Source organism: Ursus arctos, unplaced genomic scaffold, assembly GCF_023065955.2.
Source record: "Ursus arctos isolate Adak ecotype North America unplaced genomic scaffold, UrsArc2.0 scaffold_13, whole genome shotgun sequence".
Classification (NCBI taxonomy): Eukaryota; Metazoa; Chordata; class Mammalia; order Carnivora; family Ursidae; genus Ursus; species Ursus arctos.
This window is the reverse complement of record NW_026622797.1, coordinates 52,064,678-52,087,854: the sequence shown is the minus strand read 5'-3', so window position 1 is coordinate 52,087,854 and position 23,177 is coordinate 52,064,678. Positions and strand designations below refer to the sequence as shown.

Here is a 23,177-nt window from a genome sequence, read left to right as displayed (position 1 = left end):
TATTGAATAGCATTGGCCTTCTGATGAGTGAGCAAGCTGAGGAGCAAATCGTGAGAAAATTGGGTGTTGAATTTCCTTTGACACAACCCCTTCGGAAAATACAGCGGTGGATGCAAGAAGAATGTGACTTATGTTATAAATGAAAGCAGAAATCTTTAAAATAGCCTTGGACAGCTGATAAACAACCACGAGGCCTGGCTCTGAGTGTCAGCCCAAAGGAGAGCAGAGAAACAAGAATCAAATGTATAAGATGCCCGAGTTCTCAGGCAGGCAAGAGGACGCCGGCAATTCACGGTCTTTCTGCAGGTGATCGAGTGGTCCTTTTCAGCCCCTTGGTTAGGGGGATGGGGTGAGGTACTTTATGAGCACAGATCACTTAAGGGTAGTCCCGCTTGAGACTTTGATAAGCGGACTGATGACATATGCCCGATGAAATCTAAGTTGCCTGAATTCTTGCTGGGATGAGAGCAAACAGCATCTGCATTTGGGAGCACTGGATGTGAGTCACTTCCGTCTGTGGCCAGGAAAGGAACCCAGGATGAGCCTGGCCTGCGAGTTATGGATCTGCGTCTCCCTCACATCAAACCTCTAGCAGAACTACCAAAGAATGGGCTTTTACTTTTTTTTTTTCTTTTCAGATTTTATTTTTAAGTCATCTCTTACACCCAGCATGGGGCTCGAACCCACAACCCCGAGATCAAGAGTCGCAGTCTCCACTGACAAAGCCAGCCAGGCGCCCCTGGGCTCTTACATTTTAGATTGTGAATTCTGTGAAAGGAAGGAAATTGCTTACAGAATTCCATATTAATTTTCTCTCGGTGGGAATTTCTACGAGTTTCTTAAAAGATCATGGCTTCCCTTGGCCTCAAACAGGGACAAAGTGGCTTTCCCTCCGTACAGGTCTGCCCCACAGAGCGTAGTGCTGTGTCAGTTTCAAGCTCCCACCGCAGCACCTAGGATTCGGTTCCTCCTGTCTTCCTTTAACAAAGCAAAACAAAACAAGACAAACAACAAAGCTGAAATGTGTTTCCTTAATATCTCAGTTTGAAAAAGGAAAGGAGTTTGGAAAAGAAAAGGTTTTCCTTGGACAGTTGAATCCACTTGTAGATTCCGTTTATTGAAACGTGTCTATGGGCTTCATCTTACTAATCCACCAGATATAATTTATCGGCATCATGTCATCGAACGTGTAACATCCAGGCTCCTGGGGGATTTAGGATTAGAAAGTTTAGGTCTGAGCGGTCCTAGTGTGCTCACTTCACTCCATTTCTCTTTCTCCACCTAAAAGATACTCCTGGTGGATTGTACTGGGAAAGAGGAGAGGAGAAAAGCTCACTGAAAATTACTTTCCAGTTTTTCCCAAGGTTTATCATGTGGGAACAAATCTCTCTATACCTAACTACACAAGCAGCAAATCCTATTCATATGAAAAATTATTCTGCTTGACAAGATAAATCCTTTAGTCTTCAGTAGGTCAATTCTATGGAAGAACCCAGAAGCTAGTTTACAAAGAGTGATAAGAGTGGGCTCAGGATCTCCGAGCTCTAGACTCACAGCTCTGACTGCTGACATCATCTTCCTGGATGTCCCCAAACGAGACGCATCCGAAGCAGAGCATGCCGTCTCCTCTCCCCACTCCTCCACCCCTGCCCACCCACAGTGTTCTCGGTCTCAGTGAATGCCACCGACTTCCTTGCAGGCACCCGAGCTCCAAACGAGGAATCCTCTTTAATGCCTTTCTCACTCACTCTCTCCACTTCCAATGAGTCACTCAGTCCCTTTATTTCCGCCTCCCAGATCTCTCCCATATTTATCGACTTCTCTCCATTCCCACCACCTGCCACTTCCCGAGCCCTGCTTGCCAGCACCTCCCATCTGGATCACTGCACCAGCCTCTCATTCAGGTCCCTGCCTCCTGCCCGGCCCTCCATGTTTCCTACACACAGCGAGAGCTAGCTTCCTAAAATGCAAATCAGATGCCCTCAAGTTCCTGCTTAACATCCTTCCATGGTTCCCCATTGCCTTGGAATAAAGACAAACAAGGCTTATAATGACCTTCTCTGTGTGAATGGGTTAATCTTTTCAGATTCTTGACTTGCCACCCTTAACCCCTTCATACTCCATCCCTGAGCTACAGAAATTTTTAGGTCCCAGGCAAACTTGCCTTGCAGGCTCTCTCCTCCTGGCCTGGGTGTCTACTGTTCCCACAGCTTGGGACACTCCTTAGTCTCACTCCTGCTCACCTGATTCACTGTTACTAGTCCTTCAGACCTCAGCTTCGAAGTCTGCTCATATCACTTGTGTGTTCCCATAGTATGGTCTATGTGTCCGTGTCAAAGCTCTTGCCACACTCGCCGGGAGTGCAGATGCCTATTTATTTTTTAAGCTGTATTCTCTACTAAAAGGTATGTCCCTTATTTGACCTTCTAGAAAAGGCACAAGTAAAATGACAGAAAGCTTATCATTGGTTTGGCTGGGGTTCTGGGGGTTGGAGAGGCGGAGAGGATTGACTGGAAAACAGCCAAACAAACTTTTTGGGGTAATGGGAATGTTCCATATCTTGGTTGTGACTGTCAAAATGCATCGAACTGTACACCTAAAATGGGTGAATTTCCTGTAGAGAAATTATACCTCAATCAAGCAGGTTTTAAGAAAAATAAGTGTATACTTTTTGAGGGCAGATTTATCTCATAAATCTACTGACTCGTAGTAAGTGCCTACAACAAGTAATTGTTAAATGGGTGGATGAATGAATGAGTATTCCTCCCTTCCTCTACTGCTTTCTACAATTGGCATAATTTCTTTAATACATCTGTTTATATCAAGGGTAAAGTTATGACCTACACCGGCACCCCATAAATGGGATTCAAATTTCCTTCAATGAAACATGCAAACCTAAGTGCTTGTCCTTTGGAAAAACTGGTTTCAGGATGAACTCAGGGAAAGGAGGAAGCATCACAATGACATGAGACAGGTGTTTTGCCTGCCCTAGGTATGGCGCAGGTGAGAAATAAAAGCTTCCAGGGGGTGGCTGGTGGCAGTTCTGACGCCTGCCTGCCTGGAAGTTGCCTTTCTGGAGCCCAGGCTAATCTGGGCTCCGGCTGCACTGTGTTCTAAAGGCACTGATGAGGGGTGCCTGGGTGGCTCAGTCAGTGAAGCAACTGCCTTCAGCTCAGGTCATGATCCTAGAGTCCTGGGATCAGAGCCTCACATCGGGCTCCCTGTTCTGCAGGGAGACTGCTTCTCCCTCTCTCTCTTCTGCTCCCCCCTGCTTGTGCTCTCTCTCCCTCTCAAATAAATAAATAAAATCTTTGAAAAAAAGAAAATAAAGGCACTGATGATACTCACTTCCCTTCTTTAGCTTCATGTTCCATCTTCATTCCCAAACACCAGGCCGCTCAGGAGAGACGGGATGGGAGCTCCTGCCCAGATGGCCACACTGGTGCCGAGAGATGCAAACAAGCACCGGCCTTGGCCTGAGACAGCTTTGACCAGAGGTACACATCGTACTTGGTTACCAGTGACCTAGACCGGGGCCAACCCTTGTTCAGCGGCCCAGTGTCAGGAGCCTTTTCTGTTCACGGAAGCCCACACTTAAGTGTCTGTGGAATGAAAGCCTAGTTAGAATCAGCTTACTCATCACTTCTCTTTCAGGTGAGGGAACTGAAGGCAGAAAGGATGAGCCAGTTGGCTGCGCTGTGACGAGACGGTGGGGATCAGCTCCCAGCAGCCTCCTGCCTCCGGGAGCGCTGCCGTGGGCCCTGCCGCTCCTCACAGCCCAGCAGCGATGAGCCCGGCTTGCGCCGTGGGCTTTGGAGAGCACTTAGTGAACCAAAATCATGCATCTTGGGATTCAGATTTGCTCTCAGATTTCATCATGGAGTGAAGGAAAAGAGCAAAAAGAAAAAAAGAAAGGGACACGTTTTCTGAAGATCACACAGCTCATTTGGCTGAAAGGGGCCAGACCCCCCACCTCTCTTCTAATTGCCTCCCTCAGAGGGGCCCGCTTCTCCCACCTGTCGAAGCGCACGCGAAAGCATCAAGTCTGCTCTCTGCGGGGCTCGGCCCCACCTCTTTTCCTCTCGTGCACCTGGGGGAGACTGTTGAATGAATAAACAGACAACCTCATTTGTAAGTAGGTGGCTTGGAATCCAGAATACATTTTCCAAAGGAAACAACGTCATGAGAGGGTTTGGGTTTCCTGGGCCTGCCCACGAAGCTGAATTAAGCTATCACACGACAGTAAGGCTATATATTTTCAGTAGGAAATAAGGGAGAAAAGAAGTACAGTTACCATATTAGTCATAAAATAAACAACCAAAAAAAAAAAAAAAAAAGAACAAGAAACGCCTGCTGGGGCAGACCTTACCCACACAGCCCAGCTCCACGCGGAAGATGAAGGGGGGCCGTCTCTCTCTTAGATGAGTGATTATGCCTCGAAATTAGTGACTTCCTCTGCTAACAGCCGAATCTCTGACAGCTGCTCAGATCAGCCAGGCATACATTACTTTCATCTTTAATAAACAGGCACTCTGAAGTCAGTGGCTGGTCTCCATGGCAACCAGATCAAGTTTTCCACTGATGTCGGGGACAGAAAGGAAGAAGGAATAGATCACTTTGGCTGAGGGGCAGAGGAAGGCAGGGTGTGGGGAACAAAGCACTGCCCTCCATTTCCTGCGGGTCCCAGCTCCTCACCCGGGAGAGTGGAGAGTAACCACCTCTCCATTTTACTACGCACAGACGAAGAGGAATCCTGATCAGGGATACAAAAAAATCTGGAAAAGGACCAGGCTGCACACACACACACACCAAGGCCTGAGCTGCCATGGAGCTAAATGCAATTCGATCCAACTTATCCTTATTTACTGTGTGTGCCTGGCCCTCTGCTACCCCTGTGGGGGTTATTTACAGGAGGAGATCGCAAAGTGAGGAGAGGTGCCAGCGAGCGTCATGGTGAGGGGGCAGGGCAGGGCAGGAGGCAGAAGACACACGGCCCTTGCCTCCCGGAGCCCGGGGCAGCCGCTGCTCACACCACCTTCCAGCCTCAAGCTCAGTCACTCTAGGGCTCCAGTCGGGGTGACCAGCAGCTGGTCAGGCAGGAAGCAATAGTTTGTTGACAGCTCACTGCTGTGCCACCCACTGGGACTTGAACCTCCGACACCCACAGCACTGCCACCTTCTCTGAGCTCTCGCTGGTGGGTCGACTTGGTCTGCGTGACTGGGATCTGATCCGCTTGTCTGATCAAGGCGGAGGCCCTGACCCCTGCCCTGCTCTTGCTTGCCTCTTCCCTCAGGCCCCGGAATCACAGTTCTGTGTCCCCAGCTGGACGCCTGCTCTAAACGAACTTGTCACCTGGAACCACCCTGAGAGGACTCCACTTAATTTCAGCTCTCGTCCACTGCTAGCGCTGTCTGCTCTGTACCCCAGCAGCCGTCTGGACCCTCTGGGTTACTGACTGATGCTTGCAGGAACTAAGCCTGTTTGCCATGGGCCCCTGAAGACTGGACCTTGGACCTCGAGCACCCCCCTCATGTTACCACCCTAAGGCCTGTCAGCTTCTGGTCCCAAGTTCTTCCCTCTCCCTACAAACCATGGCTGCTGCCCAAATACCAGAAAGTCTTATTCTGAGCCTTCATGGACATAATAGATGTGGTATTTGAGATGGGTCTCGAAGGGTAGCCAGGGTTTAGACAGCAGAAGAGAGGGCTTTCTCTGTCAGAACCGGGGTCCTTGATGAGAGTCATAGGTAATGGCATACTCCCTTTATTCAAATCTCAATTAGGTGATGCCAACTGCCTGCCCCTAGTCAACAGGGAAGGGTGCAGATACTCCTGTCTGGAGGAGTGAGTCCTGTCCGGGCTCCTGTGGCATGGAGCGCTACTTACCCACACTGTTCTCCTGGAGTTGTGTACATACATCGGTACCCCCTAGGGTTCTTGAAGTGCAACTAGACAGCCAGATGCCGGGAATAGGATTACAGCAGTCCCCCCTTACCCATGGGGGAAATGTTCCAGGATCCCAGTGAATGCCCGAAACTGCAAATAGTACCAAACCCCATCTACACTTTTTTCTTTATATATACCCACCTATGATAAAGTTTAATTTATAAATTAGGCCTGGTAAGAGAGTAACACTCACTGATAATAAACTAGGACAATTATAACAATATCCTGTAATAAAAGTTATGTGAATATGGTCTCTCTCTCGAAATATCTTATTGTACTGTAGTCACCCTTCTTCCTGAGATAGATGATAAAATGCCTACGTGATGACACGAAGGGAAGTGAGAGGTATAGACATCGTGACCAGGTTAGGCTGCTGCTGACCTCTGACAATGTGTCAGAAGGAGGAGCCTCTGCTTCCCAACCTTTGTTGACCGCGTGGAACTGAAACTGTGGAAAGCGAACCCGCGGATAAGGGGGCCTATGGTAAAAATAAAATTCACTGAACATATTCACCCATTATTCGCAAAATAGATGAGGCTGAGGAGCAAGCGAGGACAAGTCATGAGAGGCTCTCGTAGGCAACATCAAGGAGCTTGGACTTTTAAAGGAGATAATGTTGAGCTATTAAACAGTTTTAAGCTGGGGAACGTGATCAGATGAAGTTTTAAGAAAACCACTGTGCTGTCATTGGCACAGTGGGGGGATGGAAACCTTGGGAAGTGCAAGGACGGAGCCAGGAGGCCCCTTGCCGCTGCCCAGCTGTTCCAGGACGGGGGAGGAGACTCTCAGGCTGCAGGGGCCAAGTGGAGAGTGGTCTCCTTCACTTGCACTGTCTCTGTTTTCATTTCACTTTCTGCTGGGTTCCCCTTGTCTCCCCTTGTCCCTGCTGTGTGTCCCATCTGTTCCCCATGGGTGCTGCCCACACTCACTCTCTCCTGTGCTTTTCCATTTTCACCCTCACTTCCGCATCCTCTATCCTGGCCTTTCTATTTCCTGCTTTCTATTCTCTTCTCAATGTGGAAGGAAAGCTGCCCACAAAATCTCTCCTCCCTCAGTGCTGGAGGAAATGACCAGGCCCAAGAGACAAACTCCTCTTATCTGCTGGAAACAAGTAGGCTGATTTTCCATCCAAGGATCAGAACACCAAAGGCTACTGGCCACACCAGTGGATCAGCAGAAACGGCTATTACGAGTTTATTTCTTGTCTCTACCCATTCAGTGTGGAATACTCTGGGAGATTCTCTTGACCCTCCCTTGACCTGAAATACCTCCTCTACTGATGCCTGAAAGCCCACCATTAAAGCCAGTCATTCCTTTGTGTTAATTATTACTTTCTCCCAATGGTTTTCCTTTGAACATAAAAATACTCCTGGAAGGGGAAACGCATTAGCTTCCTATTGCCTTGATATAAAGAAAGAACGGAAGGGAAAAACACAAAAGGTTTTCAAAAACCATTCTCAACATCGTATCTGGGATTGGGATTTAAATCTAATTTGAGTGCCGGATTAACAAAATATATTTAAATTATAGAACTGTTGATATTTAAATTATGGAATATAATCATACGCTTATTTTATCTTTTCCTTTTATCTTTTTTACTGAAGTGTAACATGCACACAATAAAGTGTGCAAATCTTAACTGTACAGCTGAATGAATTTTTACATACATATACACCCATGTGCCTACCACGGAGATTAAATAAACCCCGGTACCCCAGAAGGCTCCCTGTGCCTCTTCCTAGTCAATGTTCCCCCAAAGGTAACCACTGCTATGACCATAAATTATTTCTTTCTGTTCTCGAGCTTCATATAAATGGAGTCATGTGGACTCTGGCTTCTTCGGCTCAATGTAAGTTTTTTTGAGATTCATACTTGCTGTAGCACAGATGAGTCACTCTTTTCTCCTGGTGCTTGGTATTCTAGCGTATGAAGATACTATAATTTCTTTATCCATTTTTCTGTTGGTGGACACTTGGGTTGTTTCCAGTTTCTGGCTATTATGAGTAAAGTTGCCATGAACATTCTTGTACAAGTTTTTTGTGAACACTAATTTTTTCTTGAGTATCTACCTAGAGGTGAAACTGCTAGGTCAAAGAGTAGGTATATATTTAACTCTACTAGAAACGGTCAAACAGATTTCCCAAGTGATTGTACCATTTTACATACCCACCAACAAAATGTGTTAGAGTTGTGGTTGCTCCACATCCTTGCAAACACTGGGTTTGGTTAGTCTTTTTAATTTTAGCTATTCTGGTAAGAAATATCGGCAATATGTTTGCCCGAGAGAGGTGGACTCCTGAGTGGGTGGTCCTGGGCAGGAGAATGGAGACTCCCCATTGATGACAGCTGTTGGAGAGAAGTTCTGATGAGTTGTTTGTATGTTTGTTTTGATAACGAGAAACTGTAGGAGCTAGAAAACTAGAGGACTATTTTCTATCAGTACCCACTAAAAGAAAGGCAATCCTGTGGACTGTCACCAGCAGAGGAAAGAGCGAGTTTAGGCCAATTCTAGGAGAACGCTCCAGACAGGGTAGACTTAAAGACAACACTACGGGCCCACATGTGATGGTACATCAGGAAGGGATCTTATGCCAGGGTTCTTGCTTACAAGCAACAGAAACCAGTTTGAGCTAATGGAATCAAGTGGGAATGTGAAAGATATCAGGGTACTCACTAGTTGATGGAGAGTCAAGGGCCAGGCCTTTGACCTAGAGATGGCCAGGAACTGAGGAGAATCTAGAAGGGCAGGAATAGAAAATTTAGTCTATTTGGCATGGCTCCCTGACCTCAGTGTGGTTCCTGAGGTCCTTGTGTCACTTGTTCAAGGCTCAAAGTTCCAGAAGAGTATATCTGATTGGTTGAACTTAAACCAAATGTCCACTCTCAGGGCTGGTCTCTGCAAGAGCTTCCACCGTGGGGAGCAGGTCCCTGGATTTATACCCCACTAAGACTGCATACACGTGGAGGAGGTCATTTCCTAAAAGAAATCAGATGCCATCTGGAAGGTGGAATGGATGTTAAGTAGCCAAAGAAACCACATGTTCACTATGGTCCTGGCTTCAGCAGCATCACATTCATACTCTCATGTTAATAATAGAGATGAAAGAAACCTGGCCTGATCCTATTGGGTAAGCAAGGTAAAGGAATTTGGCAGGACTATAAAACCTAGCTAAGTTGTTAATATGCTTTCAAATGGATTTTTTAAAAGATTTTATATATTTATCATAAGAGACAGAGAGAGAGAGAGAGAAAGAGGCAGAGGCAGAGGGAGAAGCAGGCCCCCTGCTCCACAGGGAGCCCGATGAGGGAGTCAATCCCAGGACCCTGGGATCACCACTTGAGCCTAAGGCAGATGCTTAACCGACTGAGCCACCCAGGTGCCCTCAAATGGATTTGAATAAGAAGAGAGCATGTGACTCAAAGTTCCCTAATTTGTCATTTTCAGCCAGTCAGAGTCACTCCCCTTGCAATGCCATCAAACCTGAGGGAGCCCTGGGTAGGGTGGGAGGACTGCAGAAGCTAAGGAAAGAAGGTCCCAGCAGAGAATGTCACTCTTTTCTGGGTCCTCCATCCCTCAAGCTCCACAGCTTAGTGCCTTGGGCCTGTGAGCTCCTCGGGGGCTTAAGAAACTATGTGACACTTGGGGGGAAAGTCACAGGCTCCAAAAGACCTAAAGAAAATGGCAAATTTTACAATTTTAAATGCTCAGTTAGCATTCAGGCACATTTACCTCCTCTTTGGTGATGCTCCAACCTCCAGCTCAGAGTTCCCTGGGACCTCGGCCCATTGCACGTTGTTCCAAACTACAAAGCCGCCAGCAAAAGAGAATCGGGGGAGCAGTAGCAGGTGACGTGGCTTCTCCACAATCTTAATTTCCATCTGAAGTGAAGAATCAAAGTCAGTTCTAGAAAGAAAAAAAAAAAAGACTAAAGCCCTCACCTCCAGTTCAGAGCCTAGTTTCTGGATTCACTCTTTATTCCTCCAACTGTTTAATGGAATTAATTCACACTAGCTTTATATCTAGAAAAGACTGTGAAAACCTCCAAGTTACCTGAAATTGGGTCAGAGGTCCTCTTGAGCCTGGACTCCTGAAGCATGCAATTCCCTTCAGTGGAAAGAACACCAATCTGAGTGTCTGAAGACCCCAGTGGAATCCACTTGTGTCGTGAACTCACTACATGACTTCAGGCTAGTCACGCCCTTTATTCTTCTCTTTCCTTTTCTAGAATATGAAGGGAGTCAACTAAATGAGCACTGAAGCTTGTTTAAGTCCCATGATCATCTTAAGCAGATTCCTGAATAAAGGACAGACCCATGTTAGCCTTGCTGACACATCTTCCCTCATGTGCCGCAGAAGACCAAATGATATAATAAAAGCATCTCTGTTCCCCCAAACCATGCTCAATCTCCAATTTATGCAGCCTGTGATTAGCAGAACCTATTTTGCTGTAATCAAGTGGGGTAGTTCTAGGAAAAAATTATACCGAATTTCACTTAATGTGCCTTCATTTGGTTAACCAGACCACTAGGACTGACATACTGTACCGATTACATAATGTGAGTACCTTCAACATCCTTCCATTTCGGTGAATTGGCTTTTTAGCCATCAGTGTAGAGCCCGATATAATTTATTTTCTTTGTGGTAGTGTCAAACATGTCTAAATTAGTTAAACTACTTTAATATGAGGTTGCTTTAAGGATCAAAAATTCTTAACCACTCCTTCCAAGGAAACATCAACCCACACATGTGGACTGAATCTCCATTTTCATTTATTTTGTTTCATTTTGGGTTCTTCCGAATGGCTTCACTTTTTTGTTGCTAAACCAACTTAAATTTTGGATCTGACTAAACACTCTTATATTTGTGCTAATCTTTTGACCAAATACTTTCCTTCATTTTGCACCCCACCACTAGGCAACGTAATTGTGATCAATTACAAATTGCTGGGTGGTGAGCTCTTCATTCTGTCCATAGCAAGATAAATTACTTCCTTGCCTAAACAACCTCTCCTGGAATAATACTCTTGACCTCCTCCCATTCTCTGCCCTTCTCCGAGGAGGCCATGCTGCTGATACTTGTGAATGTAATTTGAGCAGTTTGAAAAATGTGCAAACACATTATTAGCAACGTGTTTAAACAGCCCCTTTCCCTTAGGTGTTCATAATCCTTTAAAGTTATGATATAATTACTCCTTCCGGCATCACTTTAAAATGTACACAGCACAGCAAGAATTATATTCGTCAAGAAACATGACAGTTACGAATAGATAAAAAATAATTTCCCATGTCTCACACATTTTTACTTATTTATGGGATCTGTGTATTCCTTGCCTCTTTCAAAAAGGACCTGAGGCTACTTACAAACGCATATGTATACCATTACTCTAATAAAATAGGAGTAAAAGCAGGAAGGAAGGTAGGAAACCTATTCCAAAACATGACAAGAAACCATAAAGGAAAAAGTGTCAGATTTGATTATACAGAAATATGAAAGTTCTATGTTGCAAAGGTCAGATAAAGCATTAATGCCCACAATATCAACTGTATACAAATGCCTAAAAATCAATAAAAGGGCAACCCTCAAGTGTTTATTTTGTGCAAAGAACACGATAATTAGACCCAGAATAAGAAATATAAATAATCAAAAAATCCTATAAAAATGCTTACCTTCTAATTCCTACAGAAGAAGTTTCAAATTAAAACATAACCGTTTCTACACAACTCGACAGCAAGAAAATAAAAAGAGTTATAACATACAGCATTATACAGCCATTTTGGTTGCTCTAAATTTTCTCCCAATGCAAACAATGCTGCAATGAACAACCTGGTACTTATATCTTTTAGCAAAAACACAAATATTTCTAGAAGACAGGTTCCTAAAAGCAAAATTGAGTTAAAATTAATACGCATTTTAAAAAGATAAATACTGCCAATTAACTCTTCTAAAATATTCTTCAACTTTACACTTACATCCATAGAATATGAGTGTGCCCATTTTCCCCAAACATGCAATTACCAATGACCCAGTAATTATACTCTTGGGCATTCATCCCAGAGAAATAGAAGCTTATATTTCTGCAAAAACTGTACATGAATGTTCATAACAACTTTATTCATAATAGCTAAAAATTAGAAACAATCCAAATCTCCTTCAATGGTTGAGGGGTTAAACACACTGTGGCACATCCTTGTCATTGAACACTACTCAACAATAAAAAATTGATACACACAGGGGCGCCTGGGTGGCACAGCGGTTAAGCATCTGCCTTTGGCTCAAGGCGTGATCCCAGCATTATGGGATCGAGCCCCACATCAGGCTCCTCTGCTGGGAGCCTGCTTCTTCCTCTCCCACTCCCCCTGCCTGTGTTCCCTCTCTCGCTGGCTGTCTCTATCTCTGTCAAATAAATAAATAAAATCTTTAAAAAAAATTGATACACACAACTTGGGTGAACCCCCAGAGAGTTATGCTGAATGAAAGAACCAATTCCAAAAGGTTGTAAAGTATATGATTGCATAAATACAACATTTCTGAAATAACCAAAGTATAGAAATGGAGAACAGATGAGTGGTTATTGAGAATTAGGGGTGAGGGAAGGAGCAGGAGGGAAGTGGGTGCGGGTATAAAGGGCAACACAAGGGATCCTCGTGGTGATGGAATTGTTCTGGATCTTGACTGTGATAGTACATATAGGAAACTACACAGGTGATACAATTGCTTAGAACCAACATACACTCACACACAGATGAGTTCAAGTAAAATTGGGCAAGTCTGAATAAGCCTGATGGATTGTATCAATACTAATAGCCTCGTTATGATGCTTACTGTACAATAATTTAGCAAGGTGTTACCAGTGGGGGAAACTGAGTCAAAAGTACATTGTTGGTGGGAATGCAAGTTGGTACAGCCACTCTGGAAAACAGTGTGGAGGTCCCTTAAAAAGTTAAAAATTGAGCTACCCTATATTCCAGCCATTGCACTACTGGGTGTTTACCCCAAAGATACAGACGTAGCGAAGAGAAGGGCCATAGGCACCCCAATGTTCATAGCAGCAATGTCCACAATAGCTAAATCGTGGAAGGAGCCGAGATGCCCTGCAACAGATGACTGGATTAAGAAGTTGTGGTCCATATATACAATGGAATATTACTCAGCTATCAGAAAGAACGAGTTCTCAACATTTGCTACAACATGGACGGCACTGGAGGAGATAATGCTAAGTGAAATAAGTCAAGCAGAGAAAGACAACTATCATATGATTTCTCTCATCTATGGAACATAAGAACTAGGATGATCAGTAGGGGAAGAAAGGGATAAAGAAAGGGGGGTAATCAGAAGGGGGAATGAAGCATGAGAACTATGGACTATGAGAAACAAACTGAGGGCCTCAGAGGGGAGGGGGGTGGGGGAATGGGATAGACCGGTGATGGGTAGTAAGGAGGGCACGTATTGCATGGTGCACTTGGTGTTATACACAACTAATGAATCATCGAGCCTTACATCGGAAACCAGGGATGTACTGTATGGTGACTAACATAATATAATAACAAAACATTAAAAAAAAAAAACTACATGAGATCTCTATTATTGCTTACAACTGCATGTGAATCTACCAGTATTTCCAAGCAGAAAGTTTAATTTTAGAAGATATAAGGTGAATCTATACGGTATAATATAAGGTTTATGATACCTGTGGAGTGAGAAAAGCATGTCACAAAATAAAAAGTACAGTATTCTGTTTGTGATAAACATCAGCTTGTGTGTTTATGTGAATAAATAGAAAATTTAATACCAGTTACCTCTGAAGAAGAGGAAGGGAAAAGAATTAAGTTTTAGTCTACATCCTTCTGTATTATTGCAGTGTTTTACAACCAACAGTTCTGTGTTTTAAGTATTGGGTTTTGTTTAAGATTTATTTGAGAGAGAGAGAGAGTGCGTGCACTTGTGCATGAGTGAGCATGGGGGAGGGGTAGAGTGAGAGAATCTTCAAGCAGACTCCCCGTGGGGCACAGAGCCCAACAGCGGGCTCAAGCCCACAACCCTCAGATCATGACCTGAGCCAAAACCAAGAGTCAGACACTTAACCAACTGAGCCTCCCAGGCGCCCCTAAATGTTTGTTTTTTTACTCATAAGGAGAGATTAAATATAACAATAATGAGAGTTAACCAACTGCTCTATAGTAAAAGCAATGTCTCCTCAAATAAACTGGGAGCAAATAAGTGTTCTGGGGAGAGGCAAGTTTCTGAGAAGAAAAGCAAAGGACCCTCAGAGAGGAGCAAAAGGATATAGAAAGGGGAGTAATTGGCAGTGGAGTAGGGCACTGAGGGGAGGGTTGGGAAGTGGCAGAGTATCCTGGGAAGAGTTATGGGGAAGAAATGCAGAGACTCAAAAGTAAGAGGGAAGCTGGAGAGGGGATGCTTTGGGGTTTCCCAATGGAGACAGGAATAAAATATTGCTTCGGGTTTGCTATTTGGGATGGGGTACTTATCATTTGTCAGGAAGGTGGTGGCTCATACCAGAGGCTTCCTTTGGTCCTTCCACCAACATGGGGATTCTACCAGCTACTGAGTGTATCTCTTCGAACTGTACATTCCAGGATGGAGCATTGTATTGGTCTGTGATCTCAGTGGATCCCCTGTAAGATGAATTCAAGTCAAAGCTCTGTCATCTCTTCTCCATATCCCGTACTCAGACCCATTTCTGATCTAGGGATTAGCATAAGCTCAAAAAGCTGGATAGTTTTCTTTCCCTGGTACCCAGTCACCCTAAGAAATGGCCCCTGGTCCCACGAGGCTTGGGGGAAGTTGCAGGGTCCTTTCTAAAAGGGTTCTGGGTCTGTGAACTGGCTTAGGTCAGGGAACTGAGCAAGAAGACACGTATCCCCACTATGGTGACGCAAGTTAGATCTTTGCCCAGCAAAACTAGATGTTTTTTCCCTGTATATGTGAAAAAATGATTTAGTAAACTGCCCTTCCAGTTCATTTCTAGGAATCTGGTGATCAATTTGCCATTGCCACGGATCCTTGCAAATGAAACACTCTATCTCTCTATCCCTGTGGTTTATTAAGGTAATTGCATTTACCTTATCTCTCATGGTCCCACTGAGACCAGGGAAACCAATTCCATTATGGCATCAGCACTGCCATCTCTGACCTTCAGAGAGACACCTCAGAGCTCTTCAAGAATTCTGATGTCTCCCTTACTAATGATTTTTTTTACTGCTTTGGTGAAGTGCTCTTCACACCCTTAACAGAGCATTTGGTTAGGCAACAGTTGAACGTGTTGGAGTAATTGATTCATTACAACATTCCCATTTCCCTGAGCCTCTAGATTCCTTCCACTCTTACAGCCTTGTTACTCAAAGTGTAATTCGTAGACTGACAACATCTTCGCATCACCTGAGAGCACATTAGATTCTCATTCCTGTCCTAGACCTGCCAAATCAGAATCTGCATCTTAACAAGGTCCCCAGGTGATTCATAAGTACGTTAAATTTTGCTTTACAGCAGTGGTACCCAAACTTTAATGCGCATCAAATTCATTTTCGAAAGCACAAATTCCCAGGGCTTCTGATTCTATAAATCTGGGGTGAGATTCAAGAACTGCCATTTCTAACATGTTCCCACTTGACATTGATGGTCCCAGGTGACATGGTCACCATTCTGTATCAACCACGGCTCTATATTACACCAGAGAATTTACAGAATTTCAACCTACATAACTATAGGCCATCATAGACTTCAGATGACTCCAGTCTTTAAAATCATATCTTTGGCAGAACTGAGTGCCACAGCATCTTGATCTTCCAATGGCTTGTCCTCCACTTACCCTTTATCCCACGCTATGACCACTGATGATTTGAATGGTTGAGTTACTACTGCATGCATAGATTATCAGTGTCTATTTCCATCTTTTGAACCTCCCCATCCCTCACAAGGTTATCCCTTTCAACTCCTCAAACATGATCAACCCAATCCCAGAATCCAATTATGAAGACCTATTTTCTAGTCTAACTTTTAGTATCAGTTACTGTATCAGTCAGAGTACCAGTAAGAAAGGGGTTATGTGCCCAAATTTAGATAATTTAAAGTGGGAATTATTTACAATGGTATAGATGTGGTGTAAGGAAATCACAGGAGAGAAGGCAAAACCCAGGAGCTAGTAACAGCTAAACATTACTGCCCTAGACTTAAGGAAGTGGGTCATATGGAAAGGCCCCAATAAGAGAAGCACTGATCTTCAGCCAAGGAACTCAGACAGCCCATGACAACCTCAGAGAGGAAGCTAAAGGAATAAATACCTTGACTTCACCCTATCCCCTGTTTCTAGTCTCTTTCTAGGGATCCTCAGTAGCCAAACCCAACCAGAAGCCACAGGCAAGCAAGGCAGTGGATACAGTCAACCAAGTCAATGAAGAGTGGACCTAGAGGGGAAAATACAAGACCTCTAGCACGGTGGGAAAGGCCATTGGTTTAGTTCTAAACAAATTTGCTTGTGGCATCTAAGCAGAGGTACTAAGCAGGTAGTTGAGTGGCTCTGGAGATTGGAGAAAAGTCTAAGCAGTTGTACAAATTTGAAAGCTCTCAGCATAGAGGTGAGGACATGAAAGGTGGTAAGATGACTTAGGCATAGTGTAAAGTGAGAAAAGAAGAGAATCTATGGTTGAATCTGAGTAGTTCCAACATTTAAAGGTCAAGTGGAAGAGGAAAATATGGCAGAGGGACAGAAAAATACAGGCAGAGAAGTGAGAGAAAAACCAGAAGAATGTAGGAGCCTGGATACCAAGAAAACTGGTATTTTTCCCCAAAAGAAAGAAGGATCAACTTTGTTAAAATCCACTGGAAGTTCACATAATATGAACACTGAGGACTGCCCATGAGATTTAGAGGCACGAAGGTCACTAGATACTTTGATAAAAATAGTTTTCCTAGAGAAGTAGGGGAGGAACCCACTGGAGGAGTCTAATGAATAAGCAGGTGTTGAATTAGGGCGAATGATGACTGTGCACCCCTCACAGTTTGGGTGAGAAGGGGAAGAGAGGAAGAGTAGAGCCACAAAGAAAATTTGGGCTCCAGAAACGGGAGGTTTTGGGGTTTTTTTTTGAATAGGAGTGACTAGAGCATGTTTAGATGCTGATGAAAAGAATATATTAGAGGAGAACAAATCAAAAATGAAAGGAGGGTTAATTGGTAACATACATTTTCTGAGAAGGTTGACATCCACAGCATGGGGAAGATGGTTGATCTTTCTAGAAGAAGAGACATTACTTCCACTTTGTCAGAAGGAAAGAACAAAGGATGGACACAGGGGCAGGTTGGTTTTTAGGTGCAGGTGGTAGGAGTGAGGTAATTCCCACCTGAGGTCTTTTATTTCTTCTGTGAAGTAGGAGCAAAGACATCTGCTAGGAATGAGGGATAAGATGGGGCTTCAAGGCTTTGAGAAGAAAGTGTGAAATGGTCATTTCAGAGAATGAAGGGTGAGTGGACGAGAGGCCGATGGAGTTCCCAGAGTGGGTGGGGGGGAGGTGGTTTGAGAGTCAATGGAGGTGATGACAGAGAAAACCCTGCTAGGCTGGGGGATTTTTCTCCAATTGTGCTTTGTTGCCTAGGAGGAGATGTGAAAAAGGTGTATTGTTGAGTGCTTCCAGAACTGATTTTTTTTTTTTCCAGGCGAGTATGAGGAAAAGACAAAATAGGCCAGTAAGTTTAAGGTACTGGCAAGATAGTGACTGACATGTGGACCATGGAATCTAACGTGACTTCAAAGGGAAACAGGTTGGTGGATAATGACAAGGAGAGGGGCCAGGGGCCTAAGGGCCTCAGTAAAATGAGGTGTAGAGTAGGTGAATAAGTAGACTAGACTATAGTGTGAGGGAGTTGTAGTCAGGGTGGGAGATTTGAGAGATGAGAAGGTCCAGGAGAAGTAGGTGCTGGAGGTAGTAGAGAAAGTTCAGGAATTGAGAGGCCAACATATTTACTAGGTCATCAGTGGATATAGTAACATCTCCTAGGAGGATGGCAGGGTTGCAGTGTGAGGGAATATTGTGAGCGAGGAGGTAAAGTCCTTGGGGAATGAGAGGGAGTGTCCAGGAGGCCAGTGGATGACAACAATACCAGAACTTCAGAGGGGCAGCCATTTTACAATAATGTTTGGATGCTGCACCAGGGAATGAGGAACAGGCTATACCCACCCCTGCTCCTGGGTGTGTAGGGTGTGGAAGAATATTTAAAAGAACTACAAAAGAAGCCATACTCTGTGGCTAGAGATGGGTCTCAATTCAGGCAAGGAGATGGAGGTTCTCCATGGGGCTGAGATACCAAGACCCCTGATGAGAGCAGGGACCAGGGATGAAGAGGGGAGGCTTCAACTTGAGCATGTTTGGTCATAGCTTGTGAAAAAGCTGTCATTAGAAAGATTTCATTTTATTGACTGATTGATTGAGAGAGAGAGAGTGGGGAGGGTGGAGGAAGAGGGAGAGAGAAAGAATCTCAAGCAGGCTCCATGCTCAGTGCAGAGCCCGACATGGGGCTCGGTCTCAGGACCCTGAGATCGTGACCTGAGCTGAAATCAAGAGTCAGACACTTAACCAACTGAGCCACCCACGTGTCCCTGTCATTAGAAAGATTTCAAAATCAGTGTCTGTGTTCAGAAAGCATTATTCCTGCTTCTCAAAGACATGCACACATGCCAACTCTAATTGTCCTTCGTTTTCAGCAGTGACCCTCTGTGTGTGTGGTCTGCTCTAAAGAACAATGCCTAACCAGCAGTATTTTCTCGGTGCTCAGGACTGTCCTTGGGCTTCTTTGGTTCCAGCTGATGTTTGCTTAGTCTGGCATGATTTTTTCCTTTGTGTCCTTATTTCCCCGTTTGCCAAACACCATGGTTTCAAAAGAATCTTCCCACCAAGGATGGCTTTGAGCCAGTGTTCTCTGGATGGTTTTCTATGTCTGCCTCTCACCACATCTTTCGGTCTGGGCCTTGAGCTTGTCCTGCAGTGATTTCTCTGTGCTGTTCTTCCCCGCCCCCACTTCTGCTCGGGTAGCCACCCTCAGCCTTTACCCATTCTCAGGGCAACGGATGGGGTTATTGGGCGGCTGGGTGTCTCTAAGATCACCAGGTGGGTGACAGTGTAACCAATGCCAATTATTAATATAAGAGAGGACATGGAACTAAACTTTCCCAATTTTTTAGTCGCACCTTGAATGGCTAAGCAAATTCTTCAGGCATCATTAAGTAAAACAAAAGTCAGTATGTAAACAGTAGGACTGGATTTGCCAATTTTCCCTTTCACCTTCCCAGTCTTGTCCCTTTCACCGTGGTTTTCTTGCTAATTCTTAGAATGAAAGGTGTGACCTCATCTTGACAAACATCACAAGTGTGTGTTATTGTTTTTCTCAGTCCCTGTGACTTATAGTCATACACCATAGTGGATAGGCCAGCTTAGAAGGCAAACCCCCTTACATGTGAAAAACACACTTAGCAAACTTGTTTCTCTGTGCAAAAGGACGACTGAGACTAGTCACGTAAGAGTGTATCGCCATTTGGATAGCTTCAATCAAAACTCTTCACATGATTTTCGTTCAGTGTTCTCTCTTCCTTTTTATTTTGTTATTACCTTTTTAGATTTTGTTGTTGCTGTTGTGAGAGCCCTCAATATTTTCTGGATGGTGCTGTGCATGGATTGGCTCTACTATCATCACTATGATTATTACCAAAACGCTTACAAACAGTCTCCAACAGCATACCCTTGCTGCCTATCAGATTCCATCTTGAGGTGCTGGAGAAATGTCTGACACTAGAGAAAGCCCCATGGCGCAGGCCATCAGACAGAGTTTCAATCAGCTAGCTCATCAGCTTGCTCTTTAGTTACACAAACAAAAATGTAATTTACTGTTGCTATGGGCAGTTTACTTCTAAATTCTCGAGATCTGTAACTCCAGAACCTCCCTGATATCAAAGGCCCCTCTTAGGAACCTGACTAGAAAATCAGCCTTAAAGATACCCTCCACATATCTGTTCTAAAATCTTACTGCTGAAATCGAAGATAAATACATTTTTTCCTTAAAGCTACAACGGAAGCTGGTCGAGTCAGACTAAAGTAAGGGACTTATATTCTTTGCTTGAGGGAACAGTTTTCTAACTTTTGCTTCCTCCCTCTGGATATGAACAGGTCTATACACATAGCCCTACACGCTAGCAGCTTTCTTAAAACCCAAAGGGAACCAACCTTAAGATGAAACCTGTGTGGAGAAGAGCAGAACAGGGAAGGAGAGGACGTGCGTCCTTGTTGACATCCTTGAGCTGCTGAATCCTCCAGCCCTGGAATCCATCCCACCTCCAGGATCTTGTGAGATAACAAATGTCCTTACATTTAACTCACATTGGTATAGGTTTTTTTAAGTATTATTATTATTATTACTATTACTATTATTATTTGCCACAGAAAACATCCCAGGTGCCACAAGTTCTCATAGGTGCCTGACCTAAGAGGGCCCAGCAGGAAAATGTGAGTCATTGGGGGTAATTCCTGTCAATCTTTTCTTCATTCCACTCACTCAACCTGGTTCCTAATATGGGGCTATTTATGCTTTGGATTACCTTTCCTGTGTTTCTTGCCCACTCCACCCCATTTCCTCTAGCTCTCAGAAAACATTATTGTTCCATTTCAATATAACATGTCCTTCAAGCTGAATTTAAGCTAAAGTCAAATCAACCTAAATCTTTCAAACTATGTGGAGACTCCACCTCCACCTTCCGCCTGAAAGAAGAATGTCAGATCATTAGGTAGGAAAAGTGTACTCTGGAATTGTTTTCTGGAATTAGCAAAAATGTGGGACGAGACCTCTGGAATTTTGTCAGCATCAGCGCCCCCTCTGAATATTTGTATCCTCACCCCAGGCCCCATTTTATTTGTAGAAGTTCCCTTGTAGGGGCGCCTGGGTGGCTCAGTCGTTAAGGGTCTGCCTTTGGCTCAGGGCATGATCCCAGGGCCCTGGGATCAGGTCCTGAGATCGCGTCCTGGGATCAAGCCCCGCATTGGGCTCCCTGCTCTGCTGGAGCCTGCTTCTTCCTTTCCCACTCCCTCTGCTTGTGTTCTCTCTCTCGCTGGCAGTCTCTCTCTGTCAAATGAATAAATAAAATCTTAAAAAAAAAAAAGAAGAAGTTCCCTTGTATTTTGTCAGTGAGTGGGTAAGGCTGGGTTTAGGGTCAAAGACATCTAAATGGCTGAAAAGTGAGGTTTGCTGAGATTACTGTTTTTTTTATCAAATTGGAAACATTTCCAGGCAATATTTCTTCAAGTACATTTTCTACTTCTTTCTGCTTCTCCTCTCTTTCTGGGACTCTACTTACATGTATATCGGACTGCTTGATACTATCCTACAGGTTACTGAGGCCCTGTTCTTTTTTCTTTTAATCTTTTTTTCCCCTCTCCATTTGGATAATATCCATTGACTTGTCTTCAAGGTCACCTTGAGTTTACTGATAATTTTATATATTGTGTTCACTGTGCTATTAATTTCCAGCCAATGAGTTTTCAATTTCAGATATTGTATTTTTCAGTTCCAGGATTTCCATTTGGTTCTTTTTTAAGGTTTCCATGTCTCTTTGAAAATTTCCCATCTCTTCACCTACTATACCCATATTGGTCAGTTGGTTCGTTAACATTCTTATCATAACTATTAAGTCTTTGTGAATTCTAACACTGGGTCATATGTGAGTCTGTGTTTCTATTGACTATTGTTTCTCTTCACTGTTGGTTACATTTTCCTATTTCTTCGGACATTTTTAAAATTATATACTGAGCTTTATAGATTCAGGAGACTTCGGACTCTGCTATCTTTCTTAAAAGAAATTTGAAATTTGTTCTAGGAACCAGCAGTTAAATTAGTAGCACATTAGCTTGATCCTATGGAGCCACACCATCTAATAACACTTCTGTAATGATGGAAATGTTCTGTAATCCGTGAAGTCCAATATAATAGTCATAAACCACATGCAACTATAAGCACTTGAAATGCGGCTATTGTGACTGGGAAACTATATTTTACTTTATTTTTTTTAAAGATGTACTTATTTTAGAGAGAGAGAGCGTGAGGCAGGTGCAGAGGGGCAGAGGGAGAGAGGGGCAAAGAAGCAGACTCCCTGCTGAGTGGGTAGTCCGGATACAGGGCTTGACCCCAGGATCCTAAGATCATGACCTGAGCTGAAACCAAGAGTCAGAGGCTTAACCAACTGAGCCCCTCAGGTGCCCCATGGGGAAATATAATTTAAATTTTAAGTTTAATTAGATTTCAAAGGCCACATGTATCTAGAGGGTACTATATTGAATAATGCCACAATGGAGACTTGGTTTTAGGCATTATTAGGGCCAGTCTCTTTTGGCTTTGCCTTTATTCCTAAGGGCATAGACTTTAGTACCGGAAAGTAGTCCTCACTCCCGAGGTGTGACCTGCTGTGTTCCCAGTGGCAAGTTTTAGGAGTTGACCACACCTCTCTGACTTGGTGGGGACTGAACTCTGAGCTCCATTTCCCAACACAAGGCAACTGCTCTTCCAGCCTTCTGCCCTCCCCTGGGGTCCTCGTGTGTCTGCTGCCCGTGCACAGAGCAGGAGTAAGCCGAGGATTTGTGGGAAGTCTCCACATAGGTTTGCAAGCTCTCCCTCTGAGGCTCCCTCCTTTCTGAGATTCCCTCTTCCCCAATTTCAAACTGCTGTGGAAGCCCCAAACTCCAACTTCAGAGTCTTCAGCTCAGTAGGACTGCCAATAAGGGGAAGTGCCTTGTGCTGTCAGAGGAAACACCTCATCAGTGCGAATCTCCCCAGGGTGAGTCCCTTTGTTCAAGGGTCCTATCTTCACCAGAGATGGTTTGGGCTGCAGAACCAAACCATTTGTTTGCTCTCCTGGGCCTTAAAACATTTTGTTGTTATTATTTTGTTCAGGGTCCAGAATTTATCATAGTCTGTAGCAGAAAGGTTAGTCAGAGACAATTTACTCCGCCATTGTCAGAAGTCGGAACTGACCGGAATGGCCAAAATTGGACATTAAAATCCTGAGTTTGGTGGGAAAGCTTGGCTATGCTTTCCTCGGACCACACTCTCCCATGTCTCTTGGCATCAGAAGGGGATCAATTTTGCTGAACCAAGGCTGAAAACTGAAAAAGGAATCATACTTCGAAGCATTATCAGTCATTCATAATTTAGAACAGACAATCCTTTTCTGAAAGCAGGTTTT

General features: G+C 44.2%; 1 long non-coding RNA gene across 1 annotated transcript in view; it reads right to left on the bottom strand.

Annotated features, from left to right (window-relative positions):
- Positions 1 to 619: 619 nt before the first annotated feature.
- The window catches only part of LOC130543553 (uncharacterized), a 34,900-nt gene continuing 12,342 nt past the window's right edge, over positions 620 to 23,177 (bottom strand). The window contains exons 3-10 of the long non-coding RNA XR_008958992.1: positions 14,462 to 14,580; positions 9,998 to 10,168; positions 9,677 to 9,850; positions 8,621 to 8,682; positions 4,370 to 4,578; positions 4,017 to 4,100; positions 3,349 to 3,602; positions 620 to 978 (exon numbers count right to left, since the gene is read on the bottom strand). This is a non-coding gene — a long non-coding RNA (uncharacterized LOC130543553). The remainder of the gene's footprint in view (positions 979 to 3,348; positions 3,603 to 4,016; positions 4,101 to 4,369; positions 4,579 to 8,620; positions 8,683 to 9,676; positions 9,851 to 9,997; positions 10,169 to 14,461; positions 14,581 to 23,177) is intronic.